This window comes from Schistocerca serialis, chromosome 9 (genome assembly GCF_023864345.2).
Source record: "Schistocerca serialis cubense isolate TAMUIC-IGC-003099 chromosome 9, iqSchSeri2.2, whole genome shotgun sequence".
In the NCBI taxonomy this organism is placed as follows: Eukaryota; Metazoa; Arthropoda; class Insecta; order Orthoptera; family Acrididae; genus Schistocerca; species Schistocerca serialis.
The window spans coordinates 255,162,962-255,181,061 of NC_064646.1; the positions used below are offsets into that span (position 1 = coordinate 255,162,962).

General features: G+C 42.9%; 1 pseudogene; it reads right to left on the reverse strand.

Moving 5' to 3' along the window:
* Window positions 1-233: 233 nt before the first annotated feature.
* LOC126420212 (5S ribosomal RNA) lies at window positions 234-351 on the reverse strand (annotated as a pseudogene).
* Between the last annotated feature and the right edge of the window lie 17,749 nt (window positions 352-18,100).

Consider the following 18,100-nt stretch of genomic DNA (forward strand, 5'->3'; position numbering starts at 1 on the left):
AAGACGATCTGCTGGGAATTAATAAAAAAAAAAGCACTCCGTCTTCAGACCACGAGTGGCCTACCGGGACCATCCGACCGCCATGTCATCCTCAGTAAGGATTCGGATAGGAGGGGCGTGGGGTCAGCACACCGCTCTCCCGGACGGTATGATGGCATTCTTGACCAAAGCCGCTACTATTCGGTCGAGTAGCTCCTCAATTGGCATCAAGAAGCTGAGTGCACCCCGAAAAATGGCAACAGCGCATGGCGGCCTGGATCGTCACCCATCCAAGTGCCGACCACGCCCGACAGCGCTTAACTTCGGTGGTCTCATGGGAACCGGTGTAGCCGCTGCGGCAAGGCCGTTGCCAGGAATTAATAAAAGAAATAGTAATCGAGACTGTATCTGTTCATTCATTATAACAACGGGGATCGCGGTTCCCTAGACTTGGTGTCAAATATTGACATCTTTAGTACGCTCATGTGAATGGACAAAAGCTGATCGAGCTGCCCCTGCCAATGGGTTTTAAGCAACCAGCAATGCCTTCAAATACCACGTGCAAGATTTTCGTGTTCTCTTGCTCACTTTGCGCAAACTATCAGCCCTATAAAATGAACATGACCTTTTGGGAAGAAATTTTATCTAGAGAAATTTTTTACAGGGATACGTGTTTGTTAGACCGTAGTTTTCGAATTGTTCGAAAGAAGGGCGGATCGTTTTGTACGGAAAAATGGAAATGAGCGTTTGGCGTCATTGGCCGGGAGGCCCCTTACGGGGCAGGTCCGGCTGCCTTGGTGCAGGTCTTATTACATTCGACGCCACATTGGGCAATCTGCGCGCCGGATGGGGATGAAATGATGATGAAGACAACACAACAACCAGTATCTGAGCGGAGAAAATCCCCAACCCAACCGGGAATCGAACCCGGGCCACTTAGGACGGCAGTCCGTCACGCTGAAAATTTAGCTATCGGGAAGGACATCGTTTTGTATTATCCCGAAATAGGGGAGATAGTGCTATAAACATGATGCGTGAATTGGAGTGGCAATCATTAAAACAAAAGCGTTTATCGTTTCGACGGAATCTTCTCATGAAATTTCAATCAGCAGTTTTCTCCTCCGATTGCGAAAACATTCTGTTCGCACCCACCTGCATAGGGAGAAATGATCATCACGATAAAGTAAGAGAAGTCAGAGCAAGCACATAAAAATTTAGGTGCTCGTTCTTCCCGTGCACCGTTCGAGAGAGAACCGTAGAGAGACAGCTTGAAGGTGGTTCATTGTACCCTCTGCCAAGCACTTTATTGTAAATAGCAGAGTAATCAAGTAGATGTAGATGTAGATTGAAGGAAAACCTACAGAAATTCAGAAAGCGACCTTAACGCATTTTTCTTGAGTAATTCGAAAACCGTGGCCTCCAGCGAAATCGTATTCCGGTACAAAATTTAACTACACTAAATTTGCTACAGAAAGGCCCTGTTCATTTTTAGTGCCGGACTAACAGTTGGCGCGTAGCGAGCGAGAGAATATGAAGATCTCGAACTTGGTGTTTCAACGCTCCGCAGCTTGCATAAATCCTATCAGTGGAGCCGTCTGAAATACCATGTGTAAAGAGCACAAGTAGCATATAATGATAATAATGGCCACACGGTGCCAGGTGGATGCGGTCTGGAATGCCATGGAGTCAGCACGGCACTGTGCGGCTATTGTCGACTTTTCAAACTTTGAAGTCTCTATTTCCCATTCAACTAGGTCCTCAACCCAATGGACCAGGTTCCATTCCTCCAGGGACCAGAACACTTACCTACACAGGCGGAAAACACTAACAACATTAGTAATATTAATAATGCATAGTCATGAATGAGGGGATTAGTTTAAGAAATGAAACACACAGTAAATCAGTTTTGGTATTTGCGAAACAACATAACAGATGATGGTCGAAGTAGAGAGGATACAAAATGTAAATCGCCTGTGACAAGAAAAGCAGTTCTGAAGAAGAGAAATATGTCGATATCGAGTTTATATTTAAGTGTCAGGAAGTCTTTCCTGAAAGTATTTGTATGGAGTGTAGCCAAGTACGGAAGTGAAACACGGGCGATAAACAGTGTAGAGAAGAAGAGAATAGAACTTTCGAAATGTGGTGCAACCGTGGAATACTGACGATCGATGGGTAGATCATGTAAATAATGAGGACGTACTGAATAGGATTGGGGAGAAGAGGAATTTGTAGCACAACTTGACTGAAAGAAGTGAGGCATCAAGAGCTCACCAATTTAATATTGGAGGAAAGCGTGGAGGGTAAAAGTCGTAGAGGGAGACCAAGAGATGAATACACTAAGCAGATTCAGCAGGATGTAGGTTTGCATTAGTTACACGGAGATGAAGAGACTTGCACAGGATAGAGTAGCATGAGGAGCAGCATCAAAACAGTTTCTAGACTGAAGACCACTACAACACATAGTAATGAAAATGTGTAATTTAAGAAACGTCAGTCTTATTAACAGCCGGCCGCGGTGGTCTAGCGTTTATAGGCGCTCAGTCCGGAACCGCGCGACTGCTACAGTCGCAGGTTCGAATCCTGCCTCTTTCATGGATGTGTGTGATGTCCTTAGGTTAGTTAGGTTTAAGTAGTTCTAAGTTCTAGGGCACTGATGATCACAGATGTTAAGTCCCATAGTGCTCAGAGCCATTTGAACCATTTTTTCGTATTAACAGTAAGCAAGTTTCTCGTTACGTTGTACCTTGGTATACGTTTCAGGCTTCCACCTCCAGCACAGTAATAGAAAATTAACATACACTGAAGAGTCGAAGAAACTGGTATACCTGCCTAATATCGTGTAGGGTCACCGTGAGCACGCATAAGTGCCACAACACGACGTGGCATAGAATCGACTAATGTCTGAAGTATTGCCGGTGGGAACTGACACCATAAATCCTGCAGGGCTGTCCATAAATCCGTAAGAGTACGAGACCGTGGAGATCTCTTCTGAGTAGCACGTTGCAAGGTATCCCAGATATGCTCAATCATGCTAATGTCTGGGGAGTCTGGTGGCCAGAGGAAGTGTGTAAACTCGAGAGAGTGGTCCTGGAGCCACTCTGTAGCAATTGTGGACGTAGTTGTGTCGCGTTGTCCTGCTGGAATTGATCAAGCCCATCAGAATGCACAATGGATATGAATGGATGCAGGTGATCAGACAGGATGCTTACGTAGGTTATCTAGGACGTATCAGGGGTCCCATATTACTCCAACTGCACACGCCCCACACCGTTACAGAGCGTCCACCAGCTTAAACAGTGGCCTGCTGACATGCAGGGTCCTTGGATTTATGAAGCTGTCTCTATACCCGTACACGTCCATCCACTCGATATAATTTGAAGCGAGATTTTTTAGACCAGGCAACATGTTTCCAGTCATCAACAGTCCAATGTCGGTTTTGACGGGCCCAGGTATCATGCGGTCATCAAGGGTACAAGAGTGGGCCATTGGCTCCGAAAGCCCATATCGACGATGTTTCGTTGAATGGTTCGCAAGCTAACACTTGTTGATGGCTAAGCACTGAAATCCTCAGCAATTTGCTGAAGCGTTGCGCATCTGTCACGTAGAACGATTCTCTTTTGTCTTCGTCGGTACTGTTCTTGGAGGATCTTTTCCTGGCCTCAAAGATTTCGGCGATTTTCTGTTTTATCGGATTAATTATACTCACGGTACACTAGTGAAATGATTGTTCGGGTAAATCCCCATTTCATCGCTACCTCTGAGATGCCGTGCCCCATCACTCGTGCGCCGACTACACTTCAAACTCACTTAAATCTTGATAACCTGCCATGGTATCAGCAGTAACCGATCCAACAATTGCTGCAGACACTAGTTGTCTTATAAAGGCATTACAGACCGAATCACTGTATTCTGCCTGTTTACATATCTCTGTATTTGAATACCCATGCCTATACCAGTTTCTTTGGCTCCTCATTGTATTTCTTCTTCCTTCATTTTTAAATGATGGCATTCGCTTTTTGTTTGCTGCTGTCTTCTTCCTTGACTACAAAAATTACCTGAGAAAATTAACGTCTTTTCAAATGTGAAAACATGTTCCAAGGTACGATATGATCACGTACCCAGGAACAAGTATTCTATTGGAATTTAAAACCGTTGCAATCGAGAAAACCGCCTTATTATTGTACTTAATGGTCCGTCTGTTATATTATTACTGATCCCCACAACAGTGATCAGTAAGTGAAATCAATTTAAGCAGGAGAACTGAAAAAAAACCAGTAGCAAATTAAATAAATTTTGGAAATGAAGATGTAGGAAATTAATACCAACTTGCATTTTCAAAGCACGTAAAACTGTTAGGGCATTAAAGAAATTTATGTGCAAGGATCACAAGTTCGACGGTAAAAACCTTTTTTGTGTTTCAAAGTGCAAGTTGGTTCATGGTAGACAAAGTGTAGCTTAACTCTCCACATGTGACCTATGTTGTTGTTGTTGTGGTCTTCAGTCCTGAGACTGGTTTGATGCAGCTCTCCATGCTACTCTATCCTGTGCAAGCTTCTTCATCTCCCAGTACCTACTGCAACCTACATCCTTCTCTATCTGTTTAGTGTATTCATCTCTTGGTCTCCCCCTACTATTTTTATCCTCCACGCTGCCCTCCAATACTAAATTGGTGATCCCCTGATGCCTCAGAACATGTCCTACCAACCGATCCCTTCTACTGGTCAAGTTGTGCCACAAGCTTCTCTTCTCCCCAATCCTATTCAATACTTCCTCATTAGTTATGTGATCTACCCATCTAATCTTCAGCATTCTTCTGTAGCACCACATTTCGAAAGCTTCTATTCTATTCTTGTCCAAACTATTTACCGTCCATGTTTCACTTCCATACATGGCTACACTCCATACAAATACTTTCAGAAATGACTTCCTGACACTTAAATCTATACTCGAAGTTAACAAATTTCTCTTCTTCAGAAACGCTTTCCTTGCCATTGCCAGTCTACATTTTATATCCTCTCTACTTCGACCATCATCAGTTATTTTGCTCCCCAAATAGCAAAACTCCTTTACTATTTTAAGTGTCTTATTTCCTAATCCAATTTTCTCAACATCACCCGACTTAATTCGACTACATTCCATTATACTCGTTTTGCTTTTGTTGATGTTCATCTTATAGCCTCCCTTCAAGACACTGTCCATTCCGTTCAACTGCTCTTCCAAGTCCTTTGCTGTCTCTGACAGAATTACAATGTCATCGGCGAACCTCAAAGTTTTTACTTCTTCTCCATGGATTTTAATACCTACTCCGAATTTTTCTTTTGTTTCCTTTACTGCTTGCTCAATATACAGATTGAATAACATCGGGGAGAGGCTACAACCCTGTCTCACTCCTTTCCCAACCACTGCTTCCCTTTCATGCCCCTCGACTCTTATAAATGCCATCTGATTTCTGTACAAATTGTAAATAGCCTTTCGCTCCCTGTATTTTATACCTGCCACCTTCAGAATTTGAAAGAGAGTATTCCAGTTAACATTGTCAAAAGCTTTCTCTAAGTCTAGAAATGCTAGAAACGTAGGTTTGCCGTTTCTTAATCTTTCTTCTAAGATAAGTCGTAAGGTCAGTATTGCCTCACGTGTTCCAGTATTTCTACGGAATCCAAACTCATCTTCCCCGAGGTCGGCTTCTACTGGTTTTTCCATTCGTCTGTAAAGAATTCGTGTTAGTATTTTGCAGCTGTGGCTTATTAAACTGATTGTTCGGTAATTTTCACATCTGTCAACACCTGCTTTCTTTGAGATTTGTATTATTATATTCTTCTTGAAGTCTGACGGTACTTCGCCTGTTTCCTACCTGTGACCTAATAGTTCTGAAAATACATAACACCTTACTCATCAAAAAATTCTGTGCCTTAAGCATTATCAATTTATCCCAAATAGCTTTAACACACACTGGCGTCCAAAACGTAAAAACGAAAGTAACATTGGAATTATGCACCATTGCCAAGTAACGTAGGTAGACCACATGTATGAACAACTACTGCAGCATCATACGTAAGGTAAATGAAAGAAATAGTGAGAAACGTATATGACTCTTTCATTCAAAGACAATAATTACAATGAAATAACCACGATTTACGATTATGGTCCAATGGACATTACAATACGCTGGTTTTCTTGAGCTAGGGCTTTCTTCTCCTCCAACAATGTGTTCACAAATGTTGAATGGTCATTGGTGGATATGAATGAGCTTCAATGCTTCTCCCCAACGCGTCCCACAGGTGCCCTATGACGTCTAAGTCGTGAAAGGACAGTCCAGTCCAGTTGCCGGGTAACCTTTCGTTGAAAGAGCTCCTCTCCTCCGCCAGTGCAGTTTGATGCAGTTGCACGAATTCATCCATAAAAATGAAGTCATGACAGAACACCCTCTGGGAAAATCACACATGGGAAAGGAGTACAGTGTCACAGAAGCCTTCAATGGTAAGTATACGGTTTTCAAGGATTTCGAGGTCAGTGCGCCCATGCAACTTATGACCCGCCACACAACAGCATATGGACCACCAAAAAGATAATATTCGACAATGTTCCTTGGTGCATTACGGGTTCCCACATCTCGCCTTGTGAGGGTACGTCCAGAAATCTGAATCTGTTCTCATCCAAGAACAGCGCCCGATCCTATTCTTCGTCGGTGCAGTTCTCGTACTCTTGATACCATTCCAAATAATTTCGCCGCTGTGCGTGCGTAAACGGAACACAACGTACTGGTTGGTCGGGCAGAGACACCATTTTCAGGCAGTCGCATACCTCACTGTCCTGCCAATTGTGTTTGCAATGAGACCTGGTGTTTGACGTTGCTCCCTTCTTGCCTGTTGCACTATACATGTGTCATCTGCTGCAGTAACTGGCCAAGGTCGACCAGCTAATCTTCTGAGGGCAAAAATGCCGGTGGTTCGGAACGTTCTCCATGCACGCGAAAAAATTCTGTGATTGGTACTACCCAAGCCACACTTCATCCTACTTCCTTTTTCCCGATGATTCTTCCCCGTCTAAAGTCATCCAGATGCTATCCCTCGGCCATATCCTAAGGAAAAACACCACAATACACTGCAACTGCTCGCTGATTGAAGCACACACTTCATGCCATTCCTTCAACTGTCCCGTGTTACGAGGCCACCGTATTTGCTGCTGTTGTCACCCTGTCGTCACCATTCTGTGCACGACGGAAGACCTCTGGCAACACGCTGTCGCACATTCATTCGGTTTCACCGAGTAGATAGTCCGCAGCTCGTGGTCTTGCGGTAGCGTTCTCGCTTCGCGCGCACGCGGTCCTGGGTTCGATTCCCGGCGGAGCCAGGGATTTTCTCTGCCTCGTGATGACTGGGTGTTGTGTGTCTTTCATCATCATTTCATCCCCATCGACACGCAAGTCGCCGAAGTGGCGTCAACTCGAAAGACTTGCACCAGGCGAACGGTCTACCCGACCGGAGGCCCTAGCCACACGGCATTTCCATTTCCATTTACCGAGTAGATAAAATTTTATGGCACTTTTCCTATCACAAAAAATGTTCAAATGTGTGTGAAATCTTATGGGACTTAACTGCTAAGGTCATCAGTCCCTAAACTTACACACTACTTAACCTAAATTGTCCTAAGTACAAACACACACACCCATGCCCTAGGGAGGACTCGAACCTCCGCCGGGACCAGCCGCACAGCCCATGACTGCAGCGACTTAGACCACTCGGCTAATCCCGCGCGGCTTCCTATCTCAACTTTAAATTTTGCGCACCAGTGTATTATACAGCACATAACAGTACAGAACGCGAAATATTTACGAATGATGTGTGAAACACAACATCGTATCTGTCAAAAAAAAAGAACTGCAGAAAATGGGACCTACTGAAGGCGGTTTCTAGTGCGCGTTCCTTCATGTAATTCTAAAATAAGTCACAAGACTGAACTACCGGCCAACAGACCTCGTGCGTTCGTAGATACATTATCCTCGAAGTTGAAGCTCTCCCCAACTTACACCTTAAAAAAGTGTGACAACAGGACAGAAGGAATCAATTAAGAGAAGCGAGAATTAATAGGGCAATTTCAGCAGATGAGGTGACGATAAGAAAAGAGAAATAGAAAGGGATGAGAAAAACAACCCGACGGAGATACTGGTTCCGGTTTGGACAGAAAGGCTGCAGCTAGGATGCGCCGAGAGTTTATATGTTCTTTTTATTCTTATTTATTTATTTATTTATTTTTTAGGCACCAATCTTGCGAATGGTTTCATGACCGCCACGCTTTCCTCTCCTGTGCTCATCTCATTCCATCTCTATGTTTGGTTGGATGCATTACAATCTCTTTCTGGCCCTACGATTTTTATCCTCTACAGCTCCCTCTAGTACCAAGGAAGTTATTACCTTACGTCGTAACACATGTCCTATGATCCTGAACCTTTTACTTGACATTGTTTTTCGTGTATTCCTTTCGTCGGAGATTCTGTCGAGAACCTCTTCAACCATTCCAGCTTAACCCTTAGCTTACTAATCCACCTTTTGCTATATCCTTATATAGCATCAAATCTGACTATCCGCTGTTCTTATTTTCCATTTTCCCGTGAATTTGTCGTTCGCTTCTGTACAGCGCTGTCACACACGTATATTCCAAGAATTCCTTCCCGAAATCAAGGCCAGTATTGGATACTAGTAAACTTAAGTTGGCCTTGAATATTTGTGTTAACCTACTTTTATGACCTACTTGCTTTGACCGTAAACTCTTATGTTTCTTCCAACGCAGCGGAATTATTGTACTTCTACTGCTTCGCGGTTTCCCCTTTTGATGTTAAGCTTCTTGTTAATCTAATTTCTGTAACTGCTCATCACTTTAGTCTAGAAGCAGAGCAGATGACGAAAGATAAAGCTTTGATTTTTTCTTGAATATAGGGTGGTTTTCCATAAAAATCAGGGTAGTTTGTTCCAGAGTCGTACGACTGAAATGAAGGAGGAGATGGAGAAGGATTTAGCGTTATGCAAAGTTACAATCAATAGAATAGACGTATCCCAGCTGGTGTTGCTGTTCTGGTTTTAATTATACTGTAGATATCGGAAATGTGAGGATAGTTGGGGACATCAGTCGCTAGGAAACCAATGATAATACCAGATCATTTGAAAATCACGTAGCCTATACAGTGCATCCATCTCAACAGAGCATATGGAAGACTTACATGCATTCATGGCTAGCTTGAGTCGCCTAAAGTTTTCACTATCGTAGTAGAAGTAATTTAGGAGGAATAAATCTTGAGAAACTTCTTCTTATTTTTTGAAATTTTTAGAGTCATATGTAAGCAAGAGAGTTATATCCTACTGGCTGTAAGAATGTATTCCTCCCAATTTAGAAGCTCACCCTAGATTATTCCGTTATCAAATAGTATTTTTTGATAAAGTAATTGGATATCATCAGTGACAATAAGAGGAACTGTATCATGAAAATACTTGCTGATCGACTTTCGGTATAATGTGAGGATGGCTGATGACTTTTTACGGCTTATCTCAAAACCCCGTTTTGTGTTTCCCGTGATACTGAACGAACGTCGTTATTCACGCATGGTACAGCTGCAGCAATATTTATGGAGCTTGTGCATAAACACAACAGCACGCTATAAGCATATACAGGTAAGAGATAGTTACTAGAATGAAGTACGAATTAAATGTTAGTTACATACATCAAAAAAAAAACAATGGACAGAGGACTGAATGCTAGAGACACTAGCCAGCTTCGATGGTTTCGACGACCTACGGATGATACGTTGACATCTATTCTTGAGGTAACCGTCGAACCACATTACTGCACTGTTTAAGAAAAAGTAGCTTTCGTTATTGTGCACATGAATTAACTTTAACGAGCCATAACGTGTCTGTTGGCAAATAACTTTTTGCGTTAAATATCGATCTTCTGCGCAAGTTTTGTCAATTTTTTCCAACAGAAACGTCCGGAAATGGCTATTCATAAGAGTGGAACAAGAAACTGTGATGCACCTAAAAGTGATGATGGCATTTGTATTTCGTTAGGGTTACGTTTTCTGACGCTACTGAATACAGTCCATTAAAAATAATACATAATAAATTGTACAGGCTTTAGGTATGGAAGAGCAGACAGCCGTCAGATGTCTTCATCTATAGCTGTCGTATAGCGTTACGCCAACTTAAGAGCGACTGCACTCCTTTGAAGACGACTGGAGGTGACCGGTCTTTGTACTTCTTTGTGAAAGACGAGTGACGGATGTTCGCTCGTTCCGTTCTCAGATGAGCGCTCCATCTAAGGAGGTGCCAGCCTTGGGTCGTGCTATTGGTTCTGCGGCGACAGCCAGACTCCAGCTCAGGCCGTGTCGTCCATCATGAGCTGCGAACCATTGTGAAGCTCTGCCACCGAGGCCGGGTGAGGTTTTTGCTCTTTCAACTGTCACAAGCGACCTCACCGACATCGCCATAAATCAAATGTACGTTCGAAGCGCATTGCCTCATCTTCGCTTTCAGTTACCAGCACAGTAAATTATTTGACGGTAACTATTCGTGCCTCAGTTTACTAATAAAATCATTCGGTTGTTATTTCGACATAATGGGTGATTGTAATTTAAAGTTACAGTTCAAAACACTGTAAAAGAAGAAGCAGTTCTCAGAATGGCGTCAAATTTGAATGATGTACTATGTAAGAAGGAGGAAACGTTATGGATACAAAAAAAAATAGATAGTGCTGTAAGATGTAGAACAAAAGACATGAGGTAAACGGCTGTTCCTCAGTTTGCGTTGGGGACGATCGGCATGGATGTGAATGTAGGATCGCGTGCTGCTGGCAAAGATCTTTTACAAGAACGGTGACTGTGGGCCAGTAGATCTGCTGAAGTTCCTGACACTCAAGGGTACGAAAAAAGCCGTCTCTTAAATCGGACCAGGTTCGAAAAAATGGTTCAAATGGCTCTAAGCACTATGGGACTTAACATCTGAGGTTATGAGTCCCCTAGAATTAGAACTACTTAAACCTAACTAACTTAAGGACAACACACACATCCATGCCCGAGGCAGGATTCGAAGCTGCGACCGTAGCAGCAGCGCGGTTCCGGACTGAAGCACCTAGAATCGCTCTGCCACAGCGGCCGGCGGACCAGGTTTTCACACATACAGTAATTTCTTTACATCATACTTGTCCAGGAAATAACATTTTTAATATAACAAGTAGTATAAAATAATCTGAGTGTCTACATGACACTGTGAGTAAATGATTCTAATTATGAACTAATAAAGTTAACACTGGAAGCATTTCTGCTACAATTACTACTGCCACTAATAGTGATAACAGTAATAATAATAATGGTAATAATAATGTCAACAGTAATGATAACAATAAGAATAACGGTAGCCACAGATTTAAGACTTTCGCCGCGGCTGACGCTTGTAAGCGTCACAGGTCACGAGCCAGTGCGGCTGACTCTTATAAGCGTCCGCACTCACTGTCGGATTACTGAGTCTAGTTGCAGCGTCTAAACTAGCATCAAAGCGTGTAAACTTTTGTTTTGTGTGGTCAGTTATCGAACGTATATTGTTCGTAATGGCGGCTAATGAACCGACACCTGGACCTTCCAATGTGAAAAAGAGCCGGAATAGTGTTAAACTGACAAAGGAACGGTAAATGGAAATGTCGTGTGGCTAGGGCCTCCCGTCGGGTAGACCGTTCGCTTGGTGCAGGTTTTTCGATTTGACGCCACTTCGGCGAGCTGCGCGTCGATGGGGATGAAATGATGATGATTAGGACAACACAACACCCAGTCCCTGAGCGGAGAAAATTTCCGACTCAGCCGGGAATCGAACCCGGGCCCTTAGAATTGACAGTTTGTCACGCTGACCACTCAGCTACCGGGGCGAACTTGTTTACTTAGTGTACTAGACGACAGTGATTTTCTGTGTAGTGAGGACGAGGCATAGCACGGAGATTGCCATTTAGAGGCTGCAGCAGAATTGCAGAGTGATGATAGCGTGGAAGCACAGCTTTCGAACATTTTTCGTGACAGTTCCTAATCTGACGATATGGATCACAACGATTGTGTGGAAATCGACGACGAAAAAGTACCCGACCTGTCACACGGTGATAATCCAGGTGATTCCTGGCATAAAGAACCACCTAATATCATCCATTTACGAAGGAAGAAGTTTTGCAAATTCATCCTATGGATTTCAGATTATTGGTAACAGACGAATTGTTACAACTTGTAGTTGACGAAACGAACGATAACGCAGTCAACATATTGTTGAGCGAAAATATAAAAGTGGGATCTATGATCTGTAAACCTCTAAGTATAGGTGAATTACTAGTTTTCCTGGGTGTTTCGTTACATATGGGTAACGTTAAATATCCGCGATTACAAGACTGCTGGAAGAAAGAACCGCTGTTCGAGAATAGAGGCATAGCGACGAGTATAAGAAGACCGGTATTTGATCATATTAAGCTCTCTCCATTTTGCAAAAAATCCACTTGCAGGAAACCCGAAACCAGACGATCGTTTATATAAGATACGACCTATATTGGATTATTTTAACACGAGAATGTCTCAAGTGTATTACCCGGGAAGAGATTTATCAATAGATGAATCAATGATTCTTTGGAGGGGAAGATTATCATTTAGACAGTACATAAAAAGCAAACGTAATAAATATGGCATTAAGATGTACATGCTCAACAATCCAGACGGTTTCACAAATAAGTGCGCTGTGTACACGGGGAAGTAGTGGTGATACGGGAGGGGGGGGGGGGGGGGAACGGTCACGCTGAAAAGGTCGTTTTGTATTCGATGGCAGAAAAGCTGCATGTTAGTCTTCACATTTACTTGGACAATTATTATAACAGTTTTCATTTAGCTACAACTCTGTTGAACCTAAAAACACTTTCCACAGGTACTCTGAAGTTAAGACGTTGTATCGGCAAAACTTGTGAAAGGAGAGACAATTGCGCGGTATTCTAATGGAGTTATGATTGGTTAATGGAAGGATCGACGAGAGGTTTCCTACATTTCCACAGAACATCTAAATGTTATGGAGCAAGTGGCGAATGCGCGCCAGCAAATAGTCACGAAACCTTTGTCTGTTATTAGGTACAATGCGTGTATGTCTGGGACTGATAAACAAGATCAGATGTTATCGTATTATTTATGTGAAAGAAAGACCATCCGCTGGCCGAAAAAACTACTCTTTCATGCCATTGACGTTCTAGTTTTCAAATCTCTATATCCGTCAACAAATACTCAGGAAATAAAATGACGTTGTACGATTACAGAATGGAGATTATAAAGGGCTTCCTTCCACCAATGGACGCTCCACGAAATGTGAGCAAGAAACATCACAATTACACGTTGTGCAAAAGCGGGAAGCTACTGCAGGGAAGAAGCAAGTTGTGAGGAAGCGGTGTAAGAAGTGCGCGGAACAAGGCAAGCGCACTGATACACCATAGGAGTGTACAACCTGCCCAGACAAACTTGGAGACTGCTTGAACTGCTTTATAATTTCTCATAAGTAGCAGAAACCCGATAATATCGGGGAAATTCCGATTATCAAAGACAACTTTTATTTCTTTTGACATTGCATGATTTCTTTTTATGATGTGAAAGGTTAGAACTTTTTTCATGATACTCAGAAAATGAGTTTTCCTATTGTGCTTAGTCGACTTATTTCTTATTGCGTTGTAAAGCGTTCAGTTCACTTTTTTTGCGAATGAATTTGTTGTGCTAAATTTGTTTTAATAGCATCTAAACTGAAGTGATGGGGGACACGAGAGAAGCCTCCACGTAGGGTGTGTTTCGCTTACTAATTTCTACACATCCTGGCTTCCCCTAGGAGTCTATGATGAATGTAGACGGCTAATTCTCTCATACCAGGAGCTAATATACTACTAAATTGACGACCTGTATCAGAGTCAATCTTAAAAATGCGCATTTGAAGTAAATATAATTTCAAATGAATCCAGTTTCAATTTTTTTCTTTCTTAAGAATTAGCTTTTTGGAATGCAAATTTTTCCTGAATGCATTGGATTTGTTGCTTTTTTGAATTGTATTTTTTGTTAAATTATCAACAAATCACGAAAATTTGAATGACGCCTGTGACCCCTTTAGGTGTCAGACAGCAAACACACTTTAAAACATGACCATAATACAGTCGAAGCATATTTGAAGTAATGCATCTAAGGTGACATCATTAAGTCAGTATAGAACATGATCCTACATGTCTTACAAGGTCTTGACGTCAGCCTGTAGCTCAGGTGTTCTTGGGAGCGTCGGCTCCGAGCGGTAGCTGCCGTTTCAGAGCGTTACCGGCCCGCCCCCGCACGTTGCCGGGCCGCACTGGAGAGTTGCGCGCTTGCACCGATGCCGCAGCGAAAGTGTTAAAAGAACTGATAGACGTACAAGATAGACATTTTCTGATATAGCGACTTCTTGGCGACACCAGCTAAAAATACTGGGAAATGTGGAAGATCTGGTTGTAAAGAAAGATGAGCAAGGGTAACGAGTGCGTACAGGGACAATGGTAGTAATTATTGTTGGTTTAGTAGATGTGTCATTAGCTGTCTTCTGGTGCTGGAGATGTTATCTAGTTCTCTAATACAACACAGAGGCTATTCCAGAGCCATGTTCTTGCTACTGAGGAGGACGTCCAGAAAGTATCTGTACGATGGAGTGCGGCAAAAGGAAAAGCTCTGTCAGGTGCGAGGATTTTAGCAAGAGTGTTAAGATAGAGGAGAAGTATAGGGGACAGTTTATAAGGCAGTAGAGTAGGCGATATGGAAATCTCAGCGCTTCACTGCACGCAGGCAGGATACCTGTGCATATGATGGTAAAACACGATCAAAGATTCGAGCATCACAGATACACTCTCCAACCTCATTAACGTGATCACCTGTCAAAAACCTGAATAACCACCTTCCACAGTGGGAGGCATGCAGTGAAAGAGTCACTGAGCTCCTGGAAGGTACGGAGAGGGCTGTCGAACCACGCCGACAACCATGTCGTGGCCATCTATGCTGGGCTTTTCGGTTGAGAATCCACGGCGCGTTTAAATCCGGGGAGTCTGATAGCCAGGGGAGTACAGTAAAGTCAACCAGGTGAATCTATTGAAACACATACGTACATTGCGAGTGGCCTACTGGTATATGCCATCGTGCCGGGAAAAAGTAAATTGCGTGTAGGGATGGATATTGTTTGCAGAGTGTTATCTTTTAAACGATTCACGCCGTACACGCCAACGGCAGTTGAATGAAGTATAACACTTGATTCATCTGAAAATGCCACTTATAACAACTCGTCCAGTTGCGTTACTGGCGTGCAAATTCCAGCCGTCCTCACAGATGAACACCAATCAGCTTCGGTGAATGTACCAGTTGCAGAGGCCCGTACGCAGCAACTTCCGCTGAACAGTCGTTGAGGAGACATTGTTGATAGCCCGTTCGTTCATCTGGGCGGTCACTTGGTCAATAGTTGCACATCGTTGTTTCGTATGCATCCCCGCAGTCACCTATGGTCCGTGGTGCACTACAGTTGCCTCCGTGCCAGGTTTCGTAAGCCTAACTTAACGATGCACAGTATACTTTAACCTCGGTGGCACCCGAATATGCGAACAGTTTACAAATTTAGCCGTTTCGGAAATGCTTCCAGCCTTTGTCCGAAAGCCAATGATCCTGCCCTTTTGGGCATTACATAAAAAGCTCTGTTACCAGATTACGACAGCGACTGCACAGTTTTCCGCTACCTCTCGGCATGCTTCATTTACCCTTCACTGCCAGTGCTGCCGTCTGCCGCCTGTGAGTGGTATTGCACATTGACGTCAAACATAGACGACGGTCGCATTAATGTGACTGGACCGCGTATAGAGAACATAGGCACTCGTAATCAGTTCCAGGCTCTATGAGCAATCTGAGAAATGCCTTGTAGGATAACATAACTTTTTCTGGTGAAAAGGTAGGGCTTTTATATTCTCGTACTGTATGGAGAGATGATCCTGGCTTCTTACTCACTACAGTTACATACTCAGTCCAACCTACATTTTCAACTGTTGTTACTCCTAAGTTCTTTGCTGAGGGAGAGAAGTTGATATTTGTCCCATTTAGGGTTAAAGATGGTATGGATTCCGGATATTTCACGCTAATGGGTGTAGAATGACCAACTGGTATCGCTTGGGTTTTCTATTGGTTGTGCTTTAACCGTATACCTTGCGCCCATTTTTATAGTGCACACAGGTCGGTATTAGGTACAACTAGACGTCATCACCGTACATGTGGTATTTCCAATAGGATAAAACTGATGGCACACCATTGACATACAAACGAAGGAGTAGAGGGCCGTATACCGAACTCTGGAGGGGTCTGACGTTAGCTGCCTCTATTATGACTTCGTGGTGGCGGAGATGTCGCACTCCTCGCGATACGTCTGGTGTGAGCGAAACCACTGCACGGCACTTGGCGAGATATTTAGGCGGTTAGTTTGGCAAGTAAAATATCAAAGTCGCCTGTGGAAAAGGCTTTGCTGAAGTCTAGGATGGACGTCGCAGTCGCCTCTTCTCTATCCATGGCAAACGTCGTGTGTCACCTTTATTAAGATAGATGTTGTGCTGCGATGTTTACGGAAACTTGTTTGGTATTGGTCTAGCAAGCTGTTTGTAGTTAGCTAGTGTACTATATATTCTAGGGCCTTGGACAGTTCACGAAGAATGCAAATAAGTCGACAAACAGCGGATGCTCTGGTAACGTCCTTTTTCGGTAGTGCATTAACTAGCCCCTTTTTCCACGCCTCACGGAAAACTATCGTGGTTAAGGAATCATTAAAGACATCTGTTTAGTGGGCAGTAATCGTTCAGTAATTAGCCTCATTATTTGGAATGTGATGGCACTGTGTCCCTTAGATGGCTTTTTGATGGTACTGCAAGTAACCGGCCTTAGACTGAACTCTTAGTGCCTTCAGTAGTTTATCCACATAATCAGTAAGTCTGTTCGATTTGTGGTCAAATAATAGTTATAGGAAATGAGACAATGGGATCAGTTACAGCTTTTACTTTGCCAGCACTAAGACCAAGGTTTCTCCATAGGATAGCTAGTCTATGTCTGTTGTCGGTTAAAGCCTGGGCGTATCTGAGTTTTACGTTTCTCACAGCTTGACTGAGTCTGTTCCGCTTCTGCTTGCAATCAATATGATTTTTAGGCGTAAGGAGCGGCTTTTCTGCTCGATGTGCAACTACGCTGAGCTGTTAAGTTCTTTAATTAGTCAAAGTGCAGACTCCCTTCGTACTTATTCGGTCTTTGGGAGAGCACTTTTGTAATACACTTGAGTAAGTTTCTTAGTAAATTCATGAAGTTTTTCACTTATGTCCGAGAAGGGAACAGAAGACACCCACTAACTATTTCTTGCACCTCAGTCGCAAGCTTCGATAAATTAATCCGTTTGAATTCTCGATATGTAGTAAGCTGTGGTTTTCTTCTGGAGCATTATAGCGAGTACGTCGTGAAAATTATATTATGAACAGACATGCCACATGCAAATATTTGAGAGGTACGATTTAATTTGTTTGAGGATTTCGTTACAAATGTACTTGTGAGAATGTGACTAATGTTCGGTGAAGAGCTACTAGCTAAGTATGGCCACCTTAGATGACGCCAGTTATATAACATCACATATGACCTACGGAAAACGTAGTTTATCGTTTCAAAACCAAATAGTGGTGGTTTGTATTTATAATTGTTCGATATAGATTCAATCGAGAGAGGATAATTTTACGTTTACTGTTAGTGGAATCGACGAGATGTGTGTCAGCTTCAACAGGGTCTGGAATACTCCTTTCGAATATATTCCTTGTGTGATAAGTAATTTCTTTTTCCAAATTCCACCTATACAATGAAATACTTCACTTCGGGCACTATTCAAAGGATTTCTTTCAATGTAGCTGAAGCTTTTCTAGTTATTAGTAGGCGAAATTACTACGAGTGGTACTCCCACGTAAGTAGCAGCATCGAACTGCTAATTATTAATGGAAGAGGAGGAAGTCAATATTTCTGCAGTCTTTGTCCGCCTGGCTGGAAGGCTTCAATGTTTAACAAAATTACTGG